The 19236-nt window shown below is 36.3% G+C and overlaps 2 long non-coding RNA genes and 1 pseudogene across 4 annotated transcripts; 2 read left to right on the top strand and 1 right to left on the bottom strand.

The window, feature by feature from the left end:
* The first annotated feature begins 3004 nt into the window (after positions 1 to 3004).
* LOC147565343 (uncharacterized) lies at positions 3005 to 6042 on the top strand. Of its 3 annotated transcripts, none has more exons than XR_015230175.1 (4): positions 3005 to 3344; positions 3474 to 3556; positions 4254 to 4522; positions 5746 to 6042. It is a non-coding gene; the product is annotated as an uncharacterized LOC147565343 (long non-coding RNA). The 3 variants fall into 3 exon arrangements; XR_015230174.1 differs by having other exon boundaries at positions 3005 to 3400; positions 4369 to 4522; XR_015230173.1 differs by having other exon boundaries at positions 3005 to 3400.
* Positions 6043 to 9696: 3654 nt separating this feature from the next.
* Positions 9697 to 10152, bottom strand: LOC147565342 (cytochrome b561 and DOMON domain-containing protein At4g17280 pseudogene; annotated as a pseudogene).
* Positions 10153 to 17299: 7147 nt separating this feature from the next.
* On the top strand, positions 17300 to 19236 carry LOC147565341 (uncharacterized). Its single transcript, XR_015230172.1, has 3 exons — positions 17300 to 17701; positions 17801 to 18599; positions 18848 to 19236. It is a non-coding gene; the product is annotated as an uncharacterized LOC147565341 (long non-coding RNA).

Raw genomic sequence — 19236 nt, 5'->3', positions numbered from 1 at the left:
CATCACTTTATTATATATGGAACACAACCTTGTTTCCACTCAATTTACAATGAGGAGTTAGAGAGAGAAAGAACCTTAGTTCCAAACCCTTGACCTAAAACCACTATTAAAATTGGTCTCTAACTGGTCAGCCGAAGTAGGTATTGGATCGATGTCTGAGACCCAAAACAAAAGTTCTCACATAAGTAGTCAGATTGTTTCTACGATTCTTCTTCCACCTATGTTTTCTTCCACCCCATTGACCCTAACCCCAATCTATAAGTAGTTAAAATTCTAGTACCCCAGCGAACACACACCTTAAGGCACGACATATACTTATGTGAAACTAACTCAATGTGTTGTTTCAATGTGGGACAAAGAATGATACACAATAGATTTGTGTTGGAAATTCGGTTAGAAGACAAATTAATTCGCTCCAGAAGATTACTATTTTTGAATGGTTAACAAGTTCTTTTAATTTGTGTTCTACAAAAAAAGTTCTTTTATTTTGAAATTTCATTCTATACATTTTCCACCAAAATTTCATTCGTCTTAATAAAAAATTATAACATTGTTTTTTTCCATCACTATCATTTGTGTCTTTCGGAAATCCTTCCTCAAAACCTTTTCACTTCAACATTTACGTGAAAGGAGGGTAAAGTTTTGAGGGAACCTTCATAAGAAAATTGCATACATTTGACTTCAAATGTTGACCGATTCCATTAACTTTTTCAAATCACTAACTTATTTACAATTCCTGCTACATGTTTTCATTACTATCATAAGTATCTTTTCTTTTGCAATATTTTCGTCCATGATTTGTCTGTGGACGGGGCACGGGTTATATATAGTTTAAGAGAGAAATGAACATGATATACACAAATAGTCGAGTTGCTTTATCTATGAATGGAATTAATTAAGTAATAAAGTTAATGACAAATTATATTTTAATGAATCAAATATCGTATAAAAATTTAAACGATTACCACAACGGAATTTGCAAAATGAGAATGGTAATTTAATAGATGACTTAGCTACTACTAGGTAAGGCCACCCATGAATGGGGTTATGGGGCTGGGACTAGGGATGCTTGCAATTTAATTGTGTGGTTGCAATGGAGGGAATATGGAATCCATATTATTCTTATTGTCCTCAGCCGAATTGAATATTGCATTTATCAGTTCTATAACCTGAGACCTACCTTCGGCTTCTCTCCCAATTATATCTGATCTCATAGGTCGTACTTCATCTTGTCCTTCTTTTCCAATTGTTTCTGCATTGGTACCAGTATCTCCGCTTGCTTTTATGGCAGCATTGGCACCAGGGGTGTTGGTGCTGCTTCTGTCGTAACCCATAAACGGAGTGGAAGAAGAGCATGTGTGGTGGCCATAGTACGTGATCTCAAACATGTTGGGATGGTGGTCAAGTCTCTGGACTTGCATCTTCGCTTGTCAACCGTAGAAGCTCTTGTGTGTGCACCTGTAATATCCCCTTCACATTTCAATCCCCCGCCAACAACAACGTTAACAACATTAGTTTAGTACAACTCAAGTTAATACCGTAACTCATATTATTATATACGCAATTATTTATGGGAACTAACGATAAATATCTTGGAAAGGTGGAGCCAAGTAACTCCTTCTGACCATATTTCCTCTATGTAAAACCATCGTCCAGCGGAATGTCCATATTGTTTCCTCCTCTTCCTGTTAGCCCTCCTTGTCGTGGACCATCAGCAACAACTACTCTCATTGTATGTTTCTCCACACCTCCCTTCCTGATCATTCATTCATTCATGCCCAATCGATTAATTACGAATTAAACAAACTCATCATAAGAACAACAATAAAGATTGATTGTCAGTTTATTTGGTCATCACTCGACGGTATTATAACAAGACAATGTAAAAATATATTTAGATTGAAGATCAGTGGCGTGACCGAGAAGTTGGGGGTCCGGTGCGAAATTTTAATTCGTAGACCCTCGATACTATAATTGAGAAATGAAAATATCTCAACAAAATAACAAGAGATATTAGATTAAAATCATATAAAATAACGATTTTAACACAAAATTACAATATGAAAAGTGTGATTTTAACACAAAATTACCATGTGAAAAGTGTGATTTTAACTATTTAATAACACAATATAACATCTATATAATGAGGGAGGAGGGTATTTTTGTTCATTGTGCCTAGAAATGACATGCAATGGAATGGAAATAATAAATAGGATAGTTTTAGTGGACTTAAATGCAATGGCAACAAAAGAGATCTATTTCAATTCAGTTTTTTGCTTATGGTAGTTTTATCTTCGTAAGTCCTCTAGATCAATGCAACGACAACAATCTATAGAGCCGAGATAGAAAAAGTAACCTCTGACTTCTTTCTCTTTAAGTTCTATTTTTCTTGATATCTTTTAAATTGTGTTTAAGGTGTTTGTAGAAATGTCGGATTGATTTTTTTTTGCTTTATTTTAGTTTTATGGCAGAGAATATCGTTTAAGGTGTCTGAAGAGTATTTTGCATTCATCTTTCCTTTTTTTCCCTACTTCCTTTTTTCTGTTTTAACTTTTGCTTTCCTAAATGTTGCATTTTACTTACTTTTATACATTATATCTGTTAGCTCAATGTTTATAACATCATGAATCACCCCCCACGCTAAAACTTGCAAAGTTAATGTGTATGGAGGTGGACATTATTGAATTGTTGTTATCCATTGTTTGGATCTTGCTTAATATTTGTTTTTGTTGTTCATCTTCCCCATTAGACCAAGCTTACTGAATCTTGCGTTTTATGCATTTGTGATTATGTTTTGTTCGGACAAACTTCAAGCTTACGTTTTGTTCAAACAAATCCTAAACTTAGAGTTTGTTCAAACAAATCCTAAACTTAGAGTTTGTTCAAACAAACTCTTAACGCACTTTATAGAATTGTCCATGCTTATCGGAGTTCCAATCCTTCTGATTATCTATATATCTACAAGTAAGTATGTATTTTGAAATAAAATAATCAAACTGCTTGTTTTACCTCTAAATCAGGCATGGAATCCGACTCGAGTTTTGAATTGACTTGAGTTAGATTCCAGAATCTTAGTTCTTTTTTTTGCTTCGTCATCATGATTGGTTTAAGGTTAATTTCAAATGAATCAGATTTCCACAATGAGAAGGAAAAAAAATCCCATCTTATAATTATGATTTATATTCAGCTTTTAACAATAAATGTCAAAACTTTTGATATTATCTTGCCGATCGAACAATCACAAGTGGGACTGTACTGATCGATATTTGATTTTTTATTCCTCCCTAAATGAATCAAAAAGAGATTTTAGGTTTTGTGAATAAAATTGAAGAAAAACGTTGAAGGTACTCCATGTTAATCTTACACTTTTGGCACTCTTCCTCTCTGGAATTGGTTGAAGGTACTCTCTCTTCTTCTGTTTTTTTTGTTTTCTCTCACAACTTATTTTGTTATGAATGTTTTCTTTTTCTCAGAAAAACATTCAAGAAATAGGGTTTTGATTACCTCAATCTAATTCTCTCTCACTCTCCATCTCCTTCTCTTGAATAGATACAAGGTAATCTCTCTTCTTATCTTTTACTGTCTTTGTCTAATCTCTCACAACACAACTCATTTTGAAAGATTTCTCAAGCGAACCTGTAGGATAATATTCTTTTAAGTTCTGTATATACTACTCTCTCCCCCACAGTCGCAGCAATACGGGGGACTTCTGACATCATTTTTATCATCTCTTCATGAAGATAAACTTCATTCATGCTTTCTTTCTACCCGTATGTTATCATATTCTGATAAAATAGGATATGTTTTGATCAACTTTATAGGGTAAAAGGTTGAGTTGATTGAACTGTATAGTTCAAAGAGGGATTTGGTTTAGCGGGAAAGAAATATTCCCTGGGAACTGAACTTAGAATGAGAATTTTTCCTCTGCTCATTTGTGTTTGCGATAATGTCCAAGTGAAATATGTATGGAGTAGCATAATTCCAAACAATTATAATTGTTGATTAGTACTACTTTAGCTTGGTTTTTCTCTTCGTAAATATTTTGAGACATCTCGGGTATTTTCCAACTTGCAATCTTCAAATGGTTGCTCAATCGTTAGCCCTATTATAGTTTTCAAATGTTTGTTTGGGTATTTGTTATTACATCACAACTTTTGAAGTATTAAAAGACACTAAATTAAATTGAAACCAAAATCCATGATGTAAGTTCTTATATGAGGGGCATACTGTCTTTTTTTTTTTTGGTGATTTAGGTCTGCTGTTTAATGACTTGGACATATTTTAGCAAAATTTTTTGCTCCAACTAATTTGTTATTGTTTTCCTTACTGTTACAATGTTCATCCTGCATTGTTGGTTCGGTTCGTGAGGGAGCATCGATCTGAGTGGGCAGATTATAACTATGATGGCTATAGAGTTTCATCATTAAGAACTGCGTCTCATGCCTTCAGGTGATTGAGGTCCAATTGGTTCTCTGGAAGCCAAACCATCACGCCACTTGGTGACACAGTCGAACGTGAAGAGGTATGGTCTATCTCTAACACACACAATAATGCTAAAGATCATATTAACTCAGAACTCATATTGGCATATCCCATATTTATAGGTTTTCTTCAAGACATACCTTGTGGCACCAAAATTTTGAAGATTTTGTGAACTCATATCTATTGGGTCCTTATTTGGCAGTGTCTCGGAGACCCTGCCATATTAGGGAAGACTCATTAAAACACAACTTCCGACGTTAGTGTTGGAAAATTATTTAATAAACAATTTTTGTTTGAGTAAAATTATATCAATAGGTACTTGTGAAAGTCACCAGTTATGGGTAGTCACAACCCAATGGAGAGACATCTTGTAGAGTCATGGCTAACTCTATAAATACTCTAATTTGGTTTCTTTTTTAAATAAGTTTTTTGGACAGCTTTTAGTATATTTTAAAAAGACAATAGTTGAGTCGTCTAAAGTCGCGCTTGAGAGCATAGTAACTCGATAGTTCGATGGAGCATATAGAATTGTAGTGCTTCTTTCTATATGACGTGATCGTTGTATCTTGGGAGACAAATGTCCGTAGACCGTTAGCACCATTGCGGGGACATGATTGTCTTAAGGAAAGAGTGACCACTCGCCTCGATCAAACAAGATAAGTTTTTTTTTTGTAAAAGATTATATTTATATAATCTTATAGTGTTATATGATTAGTTGTCAAGAACCGAATCCGTAAATCCCGATACGAACAGTTAGGAGAGTAGTTGAGGAAAACACATAATGGCAATACAAAACTTGATGAAATAATGGATTGGGTTTCATTTATAACCAGAAAGCATGAGATAATTGATTTATTACTGTGGATATTTGGTGCGGTGTATTAATCTTTTCCTTTCTTCACATCATTAACTCGGACTTAAGACCTATTTGTGGAACACTCATTGACTAGGATTAAAGCCTTCTGGGGGTTTCAGTTTGTGTTGCCCCATTTGGGCGATAGACATTTGCTCATCAAAACCAACCGTGGGGAAGTTATGAAGCTTGGTAAGATACAATTTGTCATTGATAAAAACCCGTAAAATATATTGCGGTCACGATATTTTGTTGTGGTATTGTTAAAGTTAATAACAATATGAATGTGCAGATTCATTTAAGGCAATAAAAATGACGAGGAATTTAAATTTTCTAGAGGCCATTAATGAGGGGGAAAGCTATGCATACATTTCATTTTGGAGTTTACCGACTCCTTGATTTTGAAGCAGTGCAGGGCACCAGAGACTATTCTTGCTAGGGCAGTAACTTAAATGACAGACATGGAGTTAGGACGAATGGAAGGAAACAACAACGCATGATGTGAACATCAAGGAATAGATGATCCTGCTGTACCAAGTTCAAGTTCAAACTCAATAGGCATATTAAGCGGACGAAGATATGCATGTTGGTGCTAATAGGGTCAAATGTACCAACATGAAGCTTAATGAATTGATTTCGACTATTTTTTTAATCGATTGTTTACTTTAATTGATTTCAAATGTTTAGCTCATGGTTATCTCCATAAATATCTGAGATTGTAAGATATTTCTTTAATGCATTTAGAAGGACTGTCCGTGCCCCACGGGCACAGGTTACACCCTTGTCTATTTTAAATGGTCGAAAGTATAAGGACATAGTCACATAGAGATATACCAAAGATGACAGAGAAACGAGAGGAAATTCAGAAGAAATTAGATGCAATCGACATGAACGACATGAAATCTTATGCCGCTAAACAACCCACCAAGATGGCCCACAAATATGACCAGCTTCTAAAGTAACCCCTTAAATGATTATTCAGTTAGTTTTTTTTTTTGAATTGTTTAGCGTGTCTCGGACCCTTGACCTCTAAGGTGGAAGATATACCTCTTACCACTCTAACCACAGGTTATTCAATTAGTTAACTTTAACTTTTGATGTTTTCTTTCGTTTTTCTTCGTATCCTTTCAAACAGCTTCCTTTATACTTTTCTCCTACAAAACTTATCTAAAAACGACTCATTAGCAAAGAAAGGTTTGACCATCTATCATCGCGCATTTTCTCTTTTCTCAAAAAAAAAACGGACCATTTTTTTCATTTAAGAAAAAAAATCATGGTTTCAAGTAGTAATTTATTACTCTTAAGCGTCATGTGATTGGCTGAAGTAGTTGTACACTATTGTAATGCACTCAAAAGAGGTTATATGCACAAACATGGAATTTGTTTGACCTCGATAAATGTTAATTTGCTTAACAAGCAAAACTCTTTCGGAGAATATATGCACAAAAGTAGTATTTGTTTGACAATAGTAAATGTTTATTAGCATAATAAGCAAGGTAGAATTGTTCATGCCCTATGAACACAAGTTACACCTAGTCAAGGGCGGAGCTAGGTTTTTATGTTAACCCGGACTAGCCTAAAATTACTAAGAAAACGAAATTTTCATTTCCGATGTATATGCATTCATAAGTAGTATTTCAAAAGTAAAAAAATTTACCACATAAAATATTTTCTTCGACTATTGTTCTCATATATATATATATATATATATATATATATATATATATATATATAACTTTACGATCCAAAACAAATGATTCTAAAACTTCACATTAGAAGAAATAAAATTTACGTGAAAATTTAGTTAATAGTTTAAACAACAAACACTTAAGAAAACTAAACTATTAAGAGTTTATAATGTATGTGTTATAATGTATGTGTTATGTGTTAAGGAGCTTAATGCACATCTGCAATTGGATCACATGGGGACTGCAGAAATGCTCTGAAATTGTTCGATGAGATGCAACAAACGGGAATGCTTCCTGACGAGGTAACTTTTCTTGCATTGATATCATCTTGTGGGCATTCGGGATTGACAGCAGAAGGCCTCAGTCTATTCCAGACAATGAAACAGGATTATGGGATTGAACCTAGAATGGAGCATTATGTAAACATAGTCAGTCTTTTGGGACGTGCTGGACGTTTGGATGAAGCTTACAGATTTATCAGAGAAATGCCGATGGAAGCTGATAAAAGTGTGTGGTTGTGTCTGTTAAGTGGGTGTCGTATAATCAGGGGCGGCCCAAGTAGTTTGGGGGCCTAAAGCGAAGAAAATTTGGGGGCCCTCTCACGTGCGTTATAGGAAATTTTAACTTTCTGTTGTGACTGATAAATTAGTATGAAAGTATAACTAAAACGCATAAACCTGAACTATTTACTACATAAGAAGATCCAATTTACATAAAAAATGAGCCTAAATATGTTTGGAAAAAATTCTTCTCGACTTTTGAGATTCATAAACCTGATTGATGTGTACGCTTTATTTTCGCACTATATTCAATTGAATAATTGAAATACTATACAAAAACTTGAGCCTAAAATAAAAAACATTAAATTTTAATCAAATACGAATAATCTAATCGAATAGTACAATTCTGTAAATTAAAATTGTAGAAAAAAATGTGATTGAAAAAAATGGGTAGTTAAATTTATATCAGAGTGTAATTGTTGTTCGTCCAGATCTAATTTTAAAACTAATAAAATAAATATTCTCTGGAAATCAATTAATTCTTTTTAAAGAGAGATAATACTATATATAATAAAAGAAAATTAGGTCGAAGACCCAATTTTAAAAAAAATTGAAGTTAAAAAGACAAGTTATATTTTTTTAATTTAAAATCCAAAATCTATATTTTTTTTATTATAAACTTAAATATTTGTATTTTGTCTGGTTAAAAACCAACAAGCTTTATAGTTGCACTATCTTACTAAGTTGTTGCAAGGTCTTGCGAAGCTGCTGCAAAGTTGTCGCACGGTGCTGCGAAGTTGTTGCAAAGTGTCGAAAGTTGTCACAAAGCGTTACAAATTACTTAAGTACTTACGAAGATAAACACTAAAAAATTGACTGATTACTTTTCACCGTAACAAAAAATTTATAAAGAGATTTTGATCTAATTTGTCATGAAAAGAATGATTACTTTATTTGTAGTTTGTAGAGTGTAAGAAATTGACTGATTACTTTTTTTTGTTGAACGACTGATTACTTACCCTATTGAGAGAACGGAGTCACAAAAATACAGAGAGAGAGGAAGAAGCAAATATTTAGTGTTTTTTTTTTGTTGAACTAAGAAGCAAATATTTAGTGTGTTAATTTATTTAGATTTAATGTCTACAGCTATCTCAACAAAAAAAAATGTCTAAAGCTAGATTAGGTGTCAAAGCTAGATTAGGTTCATTTGTTGTTTGTGTGGGCCCACTCATTTAATGGTTGCCACCCAAACGAGTAATAACCCTCAGTCAAAAGAAAAGTACGGAATGTGTTTGGGCTACTGTTGAAGTGGGCTTGGGCGTTTGACAAAGCTTTAAATTCTTTGTTTTTGGAGGCGCCTTTAAGCAACAAGTATTTTGGGGCCCTGCCGAAAATGAGGCCCAAAGCAGCCGCTTTGGCTGCTTTGGGCCTGGGCCGCCCCTGGCCGTATTCATGGTAATATAGAACTCGGAGAGTTAGCAGTTGGTGAGTTGTTGAAGTTAGAACCGACGAGGGGAAGCAATTACATTCAGTTGTTAAATTTATATGGGGAAGGAGAGATGTGGGAGAAAGCAGCAAAAATAAGAATGTCTATGAAGGAGAGAGGAATGAAAAAGAATCCTGGTTGTAGTTGGATAGAGATTAAAGATAGAGTGAATGTATTCTTTTCAGGGGATTCGTCTTCACCGTCGACATTAGAGATCTATGACACATTGTGGAATCTTCGGAGAAATATGATAAGAGAAGAGAATTGAAGTAATTGAGTTATGAAACTCAGATGAATGGTGAAGTTGGTCTTAGGCTGAAGGGAGTGAACATGGTAACAACCCTGGACATTCAATTAGTGAAAACTATATAAATAACAGTTGTTTGTGCAATTCATGTAATACAATATTCAATTTCGATATATGACATTTCAATTTCATCAAAGTAACAGCAATATTGCCCTCTTGTACAAATGGACAATCTTTTAGACTTTCTGAATACGAACAAACAAATGAAAATGGGGCACGAACGAAAAGAAGCTGAACACTCTTAAACCAATATCTTTCTAACATAGGCCTAAAAATTATAATCTAAGCTTCAAAACAATTATGGAATGACTGAACTCTATTTGGTAACTAGACCATCATCTTGGTTTTGGTATCGGTTGATCTCTGTCTAGCTGCTTGTTCTAAACCACTTCATTAGCTCGCCCTGTTGTTGATGTGTTTCTTTTGATGAATACGAACCAGGATATGAGTTCTAGGGCAACTGCTATTGCACCCAGGGTCGATATAACTCCGATGTAGACATGCTTCCACTTCTTCTCTGGGTCTAATATTTCAATACCTTCGAAAACGTTCACCACACTCAACACGATTCCAACAAAACCCGTCAAGTGATGAATGCAAGGAGAGCAAATACCAAGTACCTGTAATGTAGCGAGAGCAAAGAGAGCAATACCAATATTCCTATGCGTGTTGTATTGAATACCCGGAGACTTCTTACCCAACACAAGACCAGTTACCCATCCACCAACACCAACTGCATAAGCAGATGTCTGGCAAAATATGTGCAAATAAGGCCATACCGGCCCTTTGGAATCCACTCGCTTAAAATACATTGCTGTTATCGCACCCATCGGCATTAGTGTTCCCCAACTCACAGCATTCAACACTCCATGTACATTCTTGATTCGAAGTCTAGGACTTGCTTCTACTTTTGCTGGGTTTGATATGTATCCTGAAAGCAGATTAAGAGACCCAAAGGATAGAACGTTTGGTCCAGAAATACGGTGCACCCCAGGAGTGATTCCGTCAAGAAGGAGTCCATCCTGCCATAACTGATTCACCGTGGTAATGTTATTATCGGGAAGCTCGAAGGTTGCAAATATAGTGATTTCATTATTGGCATAGGTTACATCTAGTGTGGAGTAGCTGAAGGCACCCGACTGAGTTGCTATTCGCGTCAAGTGTTTGTTAGCACCTAGTGAGCTAAAGACACCCAACTAACTTTTTATTAGTGTGGGGTGTTTGTTAGCATCTAGTGTGGAGTGGGTGCCTCCCCATTATGTAGGGATTTAAACCCTTATACTAGTGTTTATAGCGGAAATAAGACATCTAATGTCTACACTAGTATTCCCAGGATCACATGCAAAACTAGTAATTAAACTAATGGAGATAGTAGATTACCTTAATCGCTTTTCCCTCGAACTAGTTGAATTGATTGAAGAAGACCAAGAGCTTCAAGTGTAGCTCCTCTACTTGGGACACGAGCAATCAATTTGATCTCCCACCTTGTTGTATAGCTAGCACACCAATGGTGGTTGGATAGAAGAACACCTTCTTCTTTGACTAGATAGATAGTTAATGGGAATTAGCTCACTTTCTCCTTTCTACTTGATGTGGTAGAGTAAGAAAGCTTAGAGAGAAATTCCACACCTTATTCTCTGCCCTAAGAGTGTTTATATAGAACCCTAATAAGAATCCACCTCCTTTTAGGTTTCCCAAAACCCTTTAGAATAAGATTTAGAGAAATAGTCGAAAATAGCAACTATTGATATTTTCTCAATTCCCTAAGGAGGAGGTGTCCAAACACCACTAAAATTGGCAGATATAATTTTTATTATATCAGCAACTAACCCTCCAAAATTCAGCCCAATCCGAGTCCTAGAAGTACCCGAACCGGTCTAGGCCCAAAAACCCTGTTTTTGGCCTTTTTGTACTATCTTTGCCTAATTCCTTTTTAGGCCTATGAGATATGTTTATGGGACACTCCCATGATTATATCTCACTCCCACTAGTCGTATCCTAGATCAATTTGTCACTCTTATGTGTAACCCGTTGTAGGATCCGATTGAAGTTAGCCGCGAATTACGAAGTAATTCGACGATCGTAATTGGTCTCTAGCTACAACTCTACGATCCCTAAATCAATCAGACTTGATGATCTTCCACATCAATTGTCCTATCCGACAAATTGTTCGCATTGTCACCTTGGTCGAAGGACATCTCCTTCAACTCCTTCAGACTCCCACTTGGACTTAGAACAAGTGCAATGCCTCGATTCCCGTGTCAATTTAGTATCCCATCTGATACGTCACGTCATTCAGACTTTCTTGATATCCGAGTACAACTGTAAAAGACAAACGATTAACTTTTAATCCGTTTGAGCGCGGCCACGCATTTTCAGTTGCTACTCATCAAGTGGCCTTGAGACACTTTGTACCTAATGTGATTAGGGTGACACAATCCATTCTTGCGCTCCCACTTAACTTCATGTCTATCCTGTCCTTCCCAGTATCCGTCTTTATAACCTCCTTTTATGGCGCGGCGTTTGACGGAACCAAAGTCGGACATTCCTTTCATAAGATGAGTGGAGCACTCATGTTTTGAGGAATCTCTCCAATTGTCTTTATGAGAAGTATTGACGTTCATCACGAATGATGTACTTCTCATTTGAGGGTTATCCAGTGTATAAACCTTTTACACACCCACGTAGTCGAATAGAATATACTATTATAGCCCATGAAACTGCGCTATCCCATCGACTCCCGTGCTAGTCTTCGTGAGTCATTGTTGTCCATGCAATGACCTGGACCAGGGATTTTTGATAATAAATATTCCAAGTTCACTTAATAGGGTTTCATTCATCAGATCACGTATCTGACAAACCTATTCGGAACGTTTTATCATCAATGGACTGTCGTTTAAATACTAAACCAAATTTAGACGACTTGTGAAATAACTCTATTATTTTGATAATGAGAGTTGTAAATCTGAGCCTCTTCCGTAAAACTCCTTTTACCCACTCAATTTTACTTGTCGAGGTTTAAATTTATACCTCATGCCTTAGACTGTGTATGAATCTCATACTATGTCTTAGGTGACAGTTTAGTTTGACTACCGTGGTAGTCGGTTTTAAACTTTGCTTATTATCAATTAATTTGAAGATTGCTAACTTCAACCTTGATAATATCTAGTAATTTTTACTAGAGTTAAGGCTTTTAATTCTTTATGTAGTTTTTGCAACAGTTCCCGGCTTAAAAAAATTTTAGCCTACTTTCCTTCCATGTCTGGAAGTTTGTTATGATGACATGTTCAACTTTTGTACTACTTTATCCTTAAGCCTTCTAGGATATTCAAAGTAGTGTCTTCGATTTTCTAATCCGAATTTGGATATCTAAATGTTATTCATGTCCAACATGATTGACTTTATGTTTTCGAACATAAATGTCTCTCTCATGCGTGCTAGCTCATCGGTGTCTTTTCAGACTCCGAGTTTTGCAACGCCCTCTGTCATGAGTTTTTGGGTCGAAATTCTTTTAGACTTTCCGAGTCTTAGATTTTCTGTTTCGGATCTCAAGCATCTCAGCGTACTGAGTCTCTCTAATCCTATCATCCTTTTGATCAATGCTTATAGATCTTCAGATGCCCAAAATGGCATTTCATCCTTGTGTGCGGTCCTTTTATTGAGTCAGTGTGTTCACTGTTACACAACATCTTATGTCGTACTCAATCTTTTGTATGTACTCAGCATACGGACCCGGAAGGTTTGTTTCTCCCACTTACCTTCTTGAAACTCGTGATTCAAGATTTTTTTCTTTCCTCAGGAATCAAACTTCTTTGATTGCCTTTTTGAATTGAAGATTCTAACTCTTGCGTGCTTTTAATCCGTCGATAGATTTCTGAAGCATGCTTGTGGACATAACTTGATTGGAAGAATCTTATTCTTCTTGTCTCGTTTCGGGAAACATGAATGTTTCCATCCTTCTCAGTTTTCTATTTAGGAAAACCAATTTAGGTCTTCTGTTGACTTAAATTATCAAGCTTCATGTCTTGACGAGATATGGATTCCACGATGATTTTGGCTTCTAGCCAAAATCTAGAGTCACTTTCCGTTTCTGCGCAGGTCTTTTATCTCTTCAGAAATAACCTTTATTTTCTGAGTCTTTAAGATTTTATTTTGACCTTACTAGGGCTTTTGAACAACAATTTGGAATTTTCTCAACTACTTTGAGATATTCCTTTTAGAGACACTTTCACTTGCTTTGAGAGTTCTCCTGCGAATGTCATTCGCTTTGTGCGGTGGGTTTACAAGATCACATCTTTAACCTTTCATTTTCCGAGGAGCCGCAGTTTGTTGCTCTTGGTCGAATTTAATCGTCTTGTACAAGTTTTCATGATTATTCTTCATGACTCTTCATGATTTTTCTCATGATCGAATTAAATCGATTTGTACTTTTCTCCCACTTATTCTTGAAATAATTAGTGTTTTTCTCCCAGAGTACTAGGTGTGCTAATTATTAGAAGAATACTATCATGAGCAACAAACACTTTGTTCTCTTGATTGGTTATGGAAGAAGCCCAAATTTCTTTCAAAAAAAATTGCGTCAGATATTAGCTAGTTTTGTACAAATTTAGCTTTAGACGGAATTTTGGTAGTTTTGTGAGAAGCTATGTCTAGACTAATGGATTTTGGAGGATAGAGTTTGATTCGTGTTCTTCATCTTAATCCTTTTGGACACTCCAAATATGGATAGGTTAGAAGTACGTTTGAAAATCAATCTCTGTTTCCGACTCAAGGCTTTCTTTCTTGTCAGTTTGATTCATGTTTTGGTTATAGTGGACTTGTTGTCCTCATCCCTTTCCGATTGGGATGAACCTATCTTATAGGTTTTTGACCAAGTTTAGAATCTTTTGGTATGGTTTGTTAAATTTAGCACTTATTAACATCTCAATCTAGAAATAAAGTTCTTTATTGATTCTCCATAATACTTAGTACAGAGATGATGTTAAAAAACTAGAAAAACGATTAATCTAGAATAGTGCCTAAAGTAGACTTCGATCCCTTTCAGCATCCTTAGCAGTCGAGGCTTCTGCTCCCTCTTGGATCTTGTCTTCCTTAGCCAAATACTCAGTTCCCAGTTGCACCTGTCCATTCAAAATGATAGGGCAATTTTAGGTATCACATACCAAAGTTTGGGAATTTTACAGTATTTGATAAGTTAACTGTTTATACCTGAATTGGAAGCCACTGTTCCATTCTTTTTGTCCTCCAAGAACTTAGGGCAGTTTCTTTTCCAGCGGCCTATGCCACTGTAGTAGAAACATCTTGACGTAGAATGAATACCTTTGTTTTGAGGTTTAGCAATCCGTATGCCTTTTCCTTTTAACGCGGGTGTCTTCTTCTGCCTCTTGTTCTCTTGAGCCACAAGAATCTCATTCTTTGGCTCCAAGTCCATTGTTAGTCGTTCTGCTGCCTGAAGCATTGCATCAAGTTCCTCTAAAGGCTTGTTCCATCCATTCATCGCATATTTCATCTTAAATAGATTGAACCCTTCATGAAGTGAAATAGAGGATCATATCATTAGCCGCCGATTGGCTAACAGGAGAACCCAGCTCTTCTAGTTTAGCAAAGAGTTCTATCATTTGCCGAACATGAGGACCTACTGGTTTTCCTTTCTCGAGGCGCAGACGCAATAATTTACTAGTTGTATCAAACCTCTCCACTCTCGCTTTGCTTCGGAGTGAATCCTCAGTTTTCGGAGTGATGGAGGGGACTTCCATGTTCAGAGGTTTCTTGTTAAGAGTAGCCTCCATGGCTGATAACAACCGAGAAGTCATTGATTCTGGTTCTGCCCTCTTTTGATCATCCTCTTGACGCTCTATTTCCTTAGCAGTCAAAAAATCCAATTTTGAAAATGGATAGTCTGAGACATCTAGCTTGTTTTTAAACTCTCCATCCAATATTTGAAGTATCTCCCGATTCCTTCCTTCATGGATGTTTTCGTTTAACACCTTCCTTAGGTACGTTTCAAGGTCGAACATGTTTCCTTGTGTCATCTTTAAAACTACATAAAGTAATGGCAAAGTTTTAAAACTCGTTATCGTTTTTGAAAAACTTAGTTTTCCCACATTATTCAATAAAAATCGTCCCCAATTGAATAAGTGATTCCAAGACCCCAGTTCTTCGGTGTAAAGCGGACGAAGGCCCTACCCTTTGACTCCGTCGTTCCGGGTGAGTGAACTACTTCACTGATCATACCTTATGACTCTTGGTTGATAGATTTCATTAATGAATGACTAATCTATCCTTTTGCCTCGAGTATCCAAGACTCTCTTGTTGATCTCGTCGAGTAGAACCATTTAGACGTGTAGGCCTCTTCTATAGACCTACCCGCATTGTCCCAAGGTAGAGGAGGTACTCTGCGAAGGCCGATCCACCTTCCTCGAACAAGGGCGCAACGAGTGTCTTAATCTGGATAGGCGATTACTCAAGATTACGTTTTGGGGACGTTTACGCTAGTCTGGCGTTTGTTATAGTGAACTATTTAGCCTAACTAACATCCACGACATAAAGCGTAAATAAGTAAGTAAATGCGCGCGAGAAAGTAAATCAAGCAGACATGGATCCTAGTATGGCCCCTAACCTAGAAGATCTAATCTCCTTTGGTTTTCTTCTTGTTTCGCCTTTTGGTTCGTCTTAGATCCCCATCTTTAAACCTCCATTGATTTCTCCCACTCGCCTTTGGATTTCATCCTCGAGTTTCTTCAATGGACTCATAGACCCTAAACTCTAATTACAAGACTCTAACGATTCGCAGATCGTATAAACTTGAAATTAAAATTAATTACAAAGCATGCACCCATCCGTGCTTAAAACAAGAATAAAGAAATAAATCTATGGCCATACTAGTTTCCCGCATTCACATCACATGCAATCATATAATATATCAAGGCTAAGAACTATATATGCATGATTATCTTGGGAGATACTTTTGTTGACATCACATGTCACATTACGGACCTTAAGTCTAAATTCGAAGAATTCAACTAATGGTGCGTTCCGATTTTATCTTTTATGATTTCTAAAATCAACTTTAAGAAAAACTCCGTTTTGGGCTCGAGAAAGCCCGGGTCAATTTCGGGAAAAATATTGGTTCGATTCTTAATGATTTCATAAATCAATTTAAAGAGAAATCCGTTTTGGCCTTTTGGATGGCCCGGATTGATTTTGGAATTATTTGGTTGGAATCAGAAGAAATTTTGGCAAAAACTCCCACTCGAATGATGGTCACTTTTTGTGGTCCGAAAAGCCTCGAAAAAGCCCGGGTCAAGTCCTAGACAAGTCCCGGCCCAAGCCCACAAAAGGGCTCGGACAAGGTCCGGACATAGCACGGCCCATAGGCCGGCATGTCCTGGCCGAGGCCTATCAAGGCCTGGTCTCGTCCTGGCCGGAGCCAGGACGCTAGTCCATGCACCGAACGCGTCCTAGACGTGTCCGGTGCTGGACCGGACCAGCACAAGGTGTCTCGGACTAGTCCGAGACACCCAGAACCTCCCAGACGCGTCTGGTCGAGAGCTCTGGACGCGTCCTAGACGCGTCCGAGCTGCTCTGGACGCGTCTCCAAGACGCGTCCGGATGCTTCCATTACAGCTGGTGGTCGAGTCCTAGACTCGACCTGGACGCGTCCTAGACGCGACCAGTGGCAATCTGGTTGCAGCTGCTGGACGCGTCCAGTGGACGCGACCAACAGCTTCCTGGCCGGACACTAGGGTTTCCAAAACCCTAGTTTCCAAATTTTTTTTTTTTTTCTTGTTGTGCAAATCTTATTTGCTAACTTCCAATTTTAAAACTCTTTCTAAATTTTGAAATCTTTTAGAACACTTCTAAAATTTTACAAAACTTTTAGAAACTTTTTAAATTTAGAAAATGATTGTTTGGGTTTGAAATATTATCATAATAACTAAAAACACCTAGATCTTTTCATATTAAGTACAAGTTATCAAAATATTATAAGTAAAAAGAGATCAAGTTCAAAATAATTTTGATATTAATTATTCAGGTCATTTTCTAATTGTTTGGTTCCCAATATACCCTTATCCATAAGAAATCACTTTCTCTCTCAAGCAACCCAAATTTTTTCTAGGGTTTTTTCTTTCTACTCCTTCGAATCCTTCTCTTCGTCTGAATCTTCTTATTCTTCGGATCTTCTTCTCCAATTTTCAGGAACCTATCTTCGAAGTTCTATTGATTCAAGATTTACAGAAACCCATTAATGGTTGCGGGAAAGATTTAATCGAGATAGAGAGCAAAATAGAGAGAGATGGATCTGAAACAGGCAGGTTCTTCACTCGATTCACTTATATCTTCTTTCAATACTCGAATTCTAGAGCTTCAAGATTGGTCGCAACAGTAAGTTCTACACACAAAAAAACCCTCATTTTGTTTTACCTTCTCTCTCTATTTTGATAATCAAAGAAACAAATATTGACTACTCTTTTGATTTCTCAGTGTATGCGCCAACCACTATAGCGAATTTATCAGCCGTTGATACATCAGTTAAATCTATGGAGTTTCAAATGCAATCCATCAAAGATCGGTTCATGGGTAGTTTGATTTACTTCAGACTTTGGTACTTCTAATGGTTTTGTAATTATAATCTAAAGATTCCCAAGAGGATCAATAGTATTTTGAATGGGATTTGGATATTTAAACATAGATATAGAAGAACAGAAACAGAGAAAGAAGAACACAAATAACGAGATAGATATGGAATCACAGTTGGGTTTGATTAATCAATCATTTAATTCCATTTACTCATCATAGGTAAATGAAGCTCTTGATGAACTACCAGATAACTTTACAATAACTGATCCTTCAATTTCTGGGCACCCAATTGTGTTTGCTAGTAAAGGGTTTCTGAAAATGTCAGGGTACTTGAAAGATGAAGTTATTGGAAGAAATGGGAGGATATTTCAAGGACCAAGAACTAATAGAAGGTTAATAATGGAGATTAGAGAAGCAATAAGAGAAGAAAGGGCAATTCAGATAAGTTTATTAAATTACAAGAAAGATGGGACACCATTTTGGATGTTGTTTCATTAGTGTCCAATTTTTAGCAAGGAAGATGGAAGGGTTATTCATTTTGTATCAGTTCAAGTTCCAATTTTGAGGAAATTGAGGAGTGAAGATGGAAATAGATGGCAAGAAATTGTGTTTGGGTCTTGTAGGAGAGAAGTTTGTAGTGATAGTATGTTGGAATTTGATCGAGCTAGGGCATCGAACTCGTTCTTGGATTCGGATAATTGAAGTATGTTTTCTTATACTAAACCATTATATTCATCATGGGAAACATAATGCGGATTTCATTTTGCAGCTTAGGAGTAGTTATTATTGCTTTGATGAAATTGGTCTAAAGTTGTTTTTCTTAGTATTTTTCGGTATATACTTTTATTTTAATTCTTCGTATTACTTCATTGTCATTCAAGTTTACTTAGTTGCCATCTTAGGAGTAGTTATTATTGCTTTGATGAAATTGGGAACGGGTTGTTGTTGCAGTTCCAGGGAAGACAATGAATCAGTGCACAAAGAATTTTGCATCGATGAAGGAAAAATTCAGAAACGAGAACACTTAAATAAGATTTTATCATCTAATATTTGGTATGAAGCTGACTGAAGCTCAAAAGGCAGGATTTTCCATCTTCTGAATACGGTAATGGGTGTCATCCTTATTCTTGGTCTTTTCAGATCATGATTTCAAAACTTATACACATTATTTAGGTTTCTACATGTTTTTCTTTCGGTGGAGATGATGAAAGTCTATTAAGATATTGACTTAAGAAGCGAAGTTTTGTGAGGTTGATAATGTATCAAGAAATTTAATTGTTGGGTGTTAATTTGGAACAAGTTTTGCTGATTTTATGATGAAATTTAGTTAACTTTTGAAG

This window comes from Eschscholzia californica, unplaced genomic scaffold (genome assembly GCF_041429995.1).
Source record: "Eschscholzia californica isolate CP2 unplaced genomic scaffold, dmEscCali1.0.p SCAF_1, whole genome shotgun sequence".
Taxonomy (NCBI): Eukaryota; Viridiplantae; Streptophyta; class Magnoliopsida; order Ranunculales; family Papaveraceae; genus Eschscholzia; species Eschscholzia californica.
Note: the sequence above shows the minus strand (reverse complement) of the source record. Positions and strands in the feature narration are given on the sequence as shown.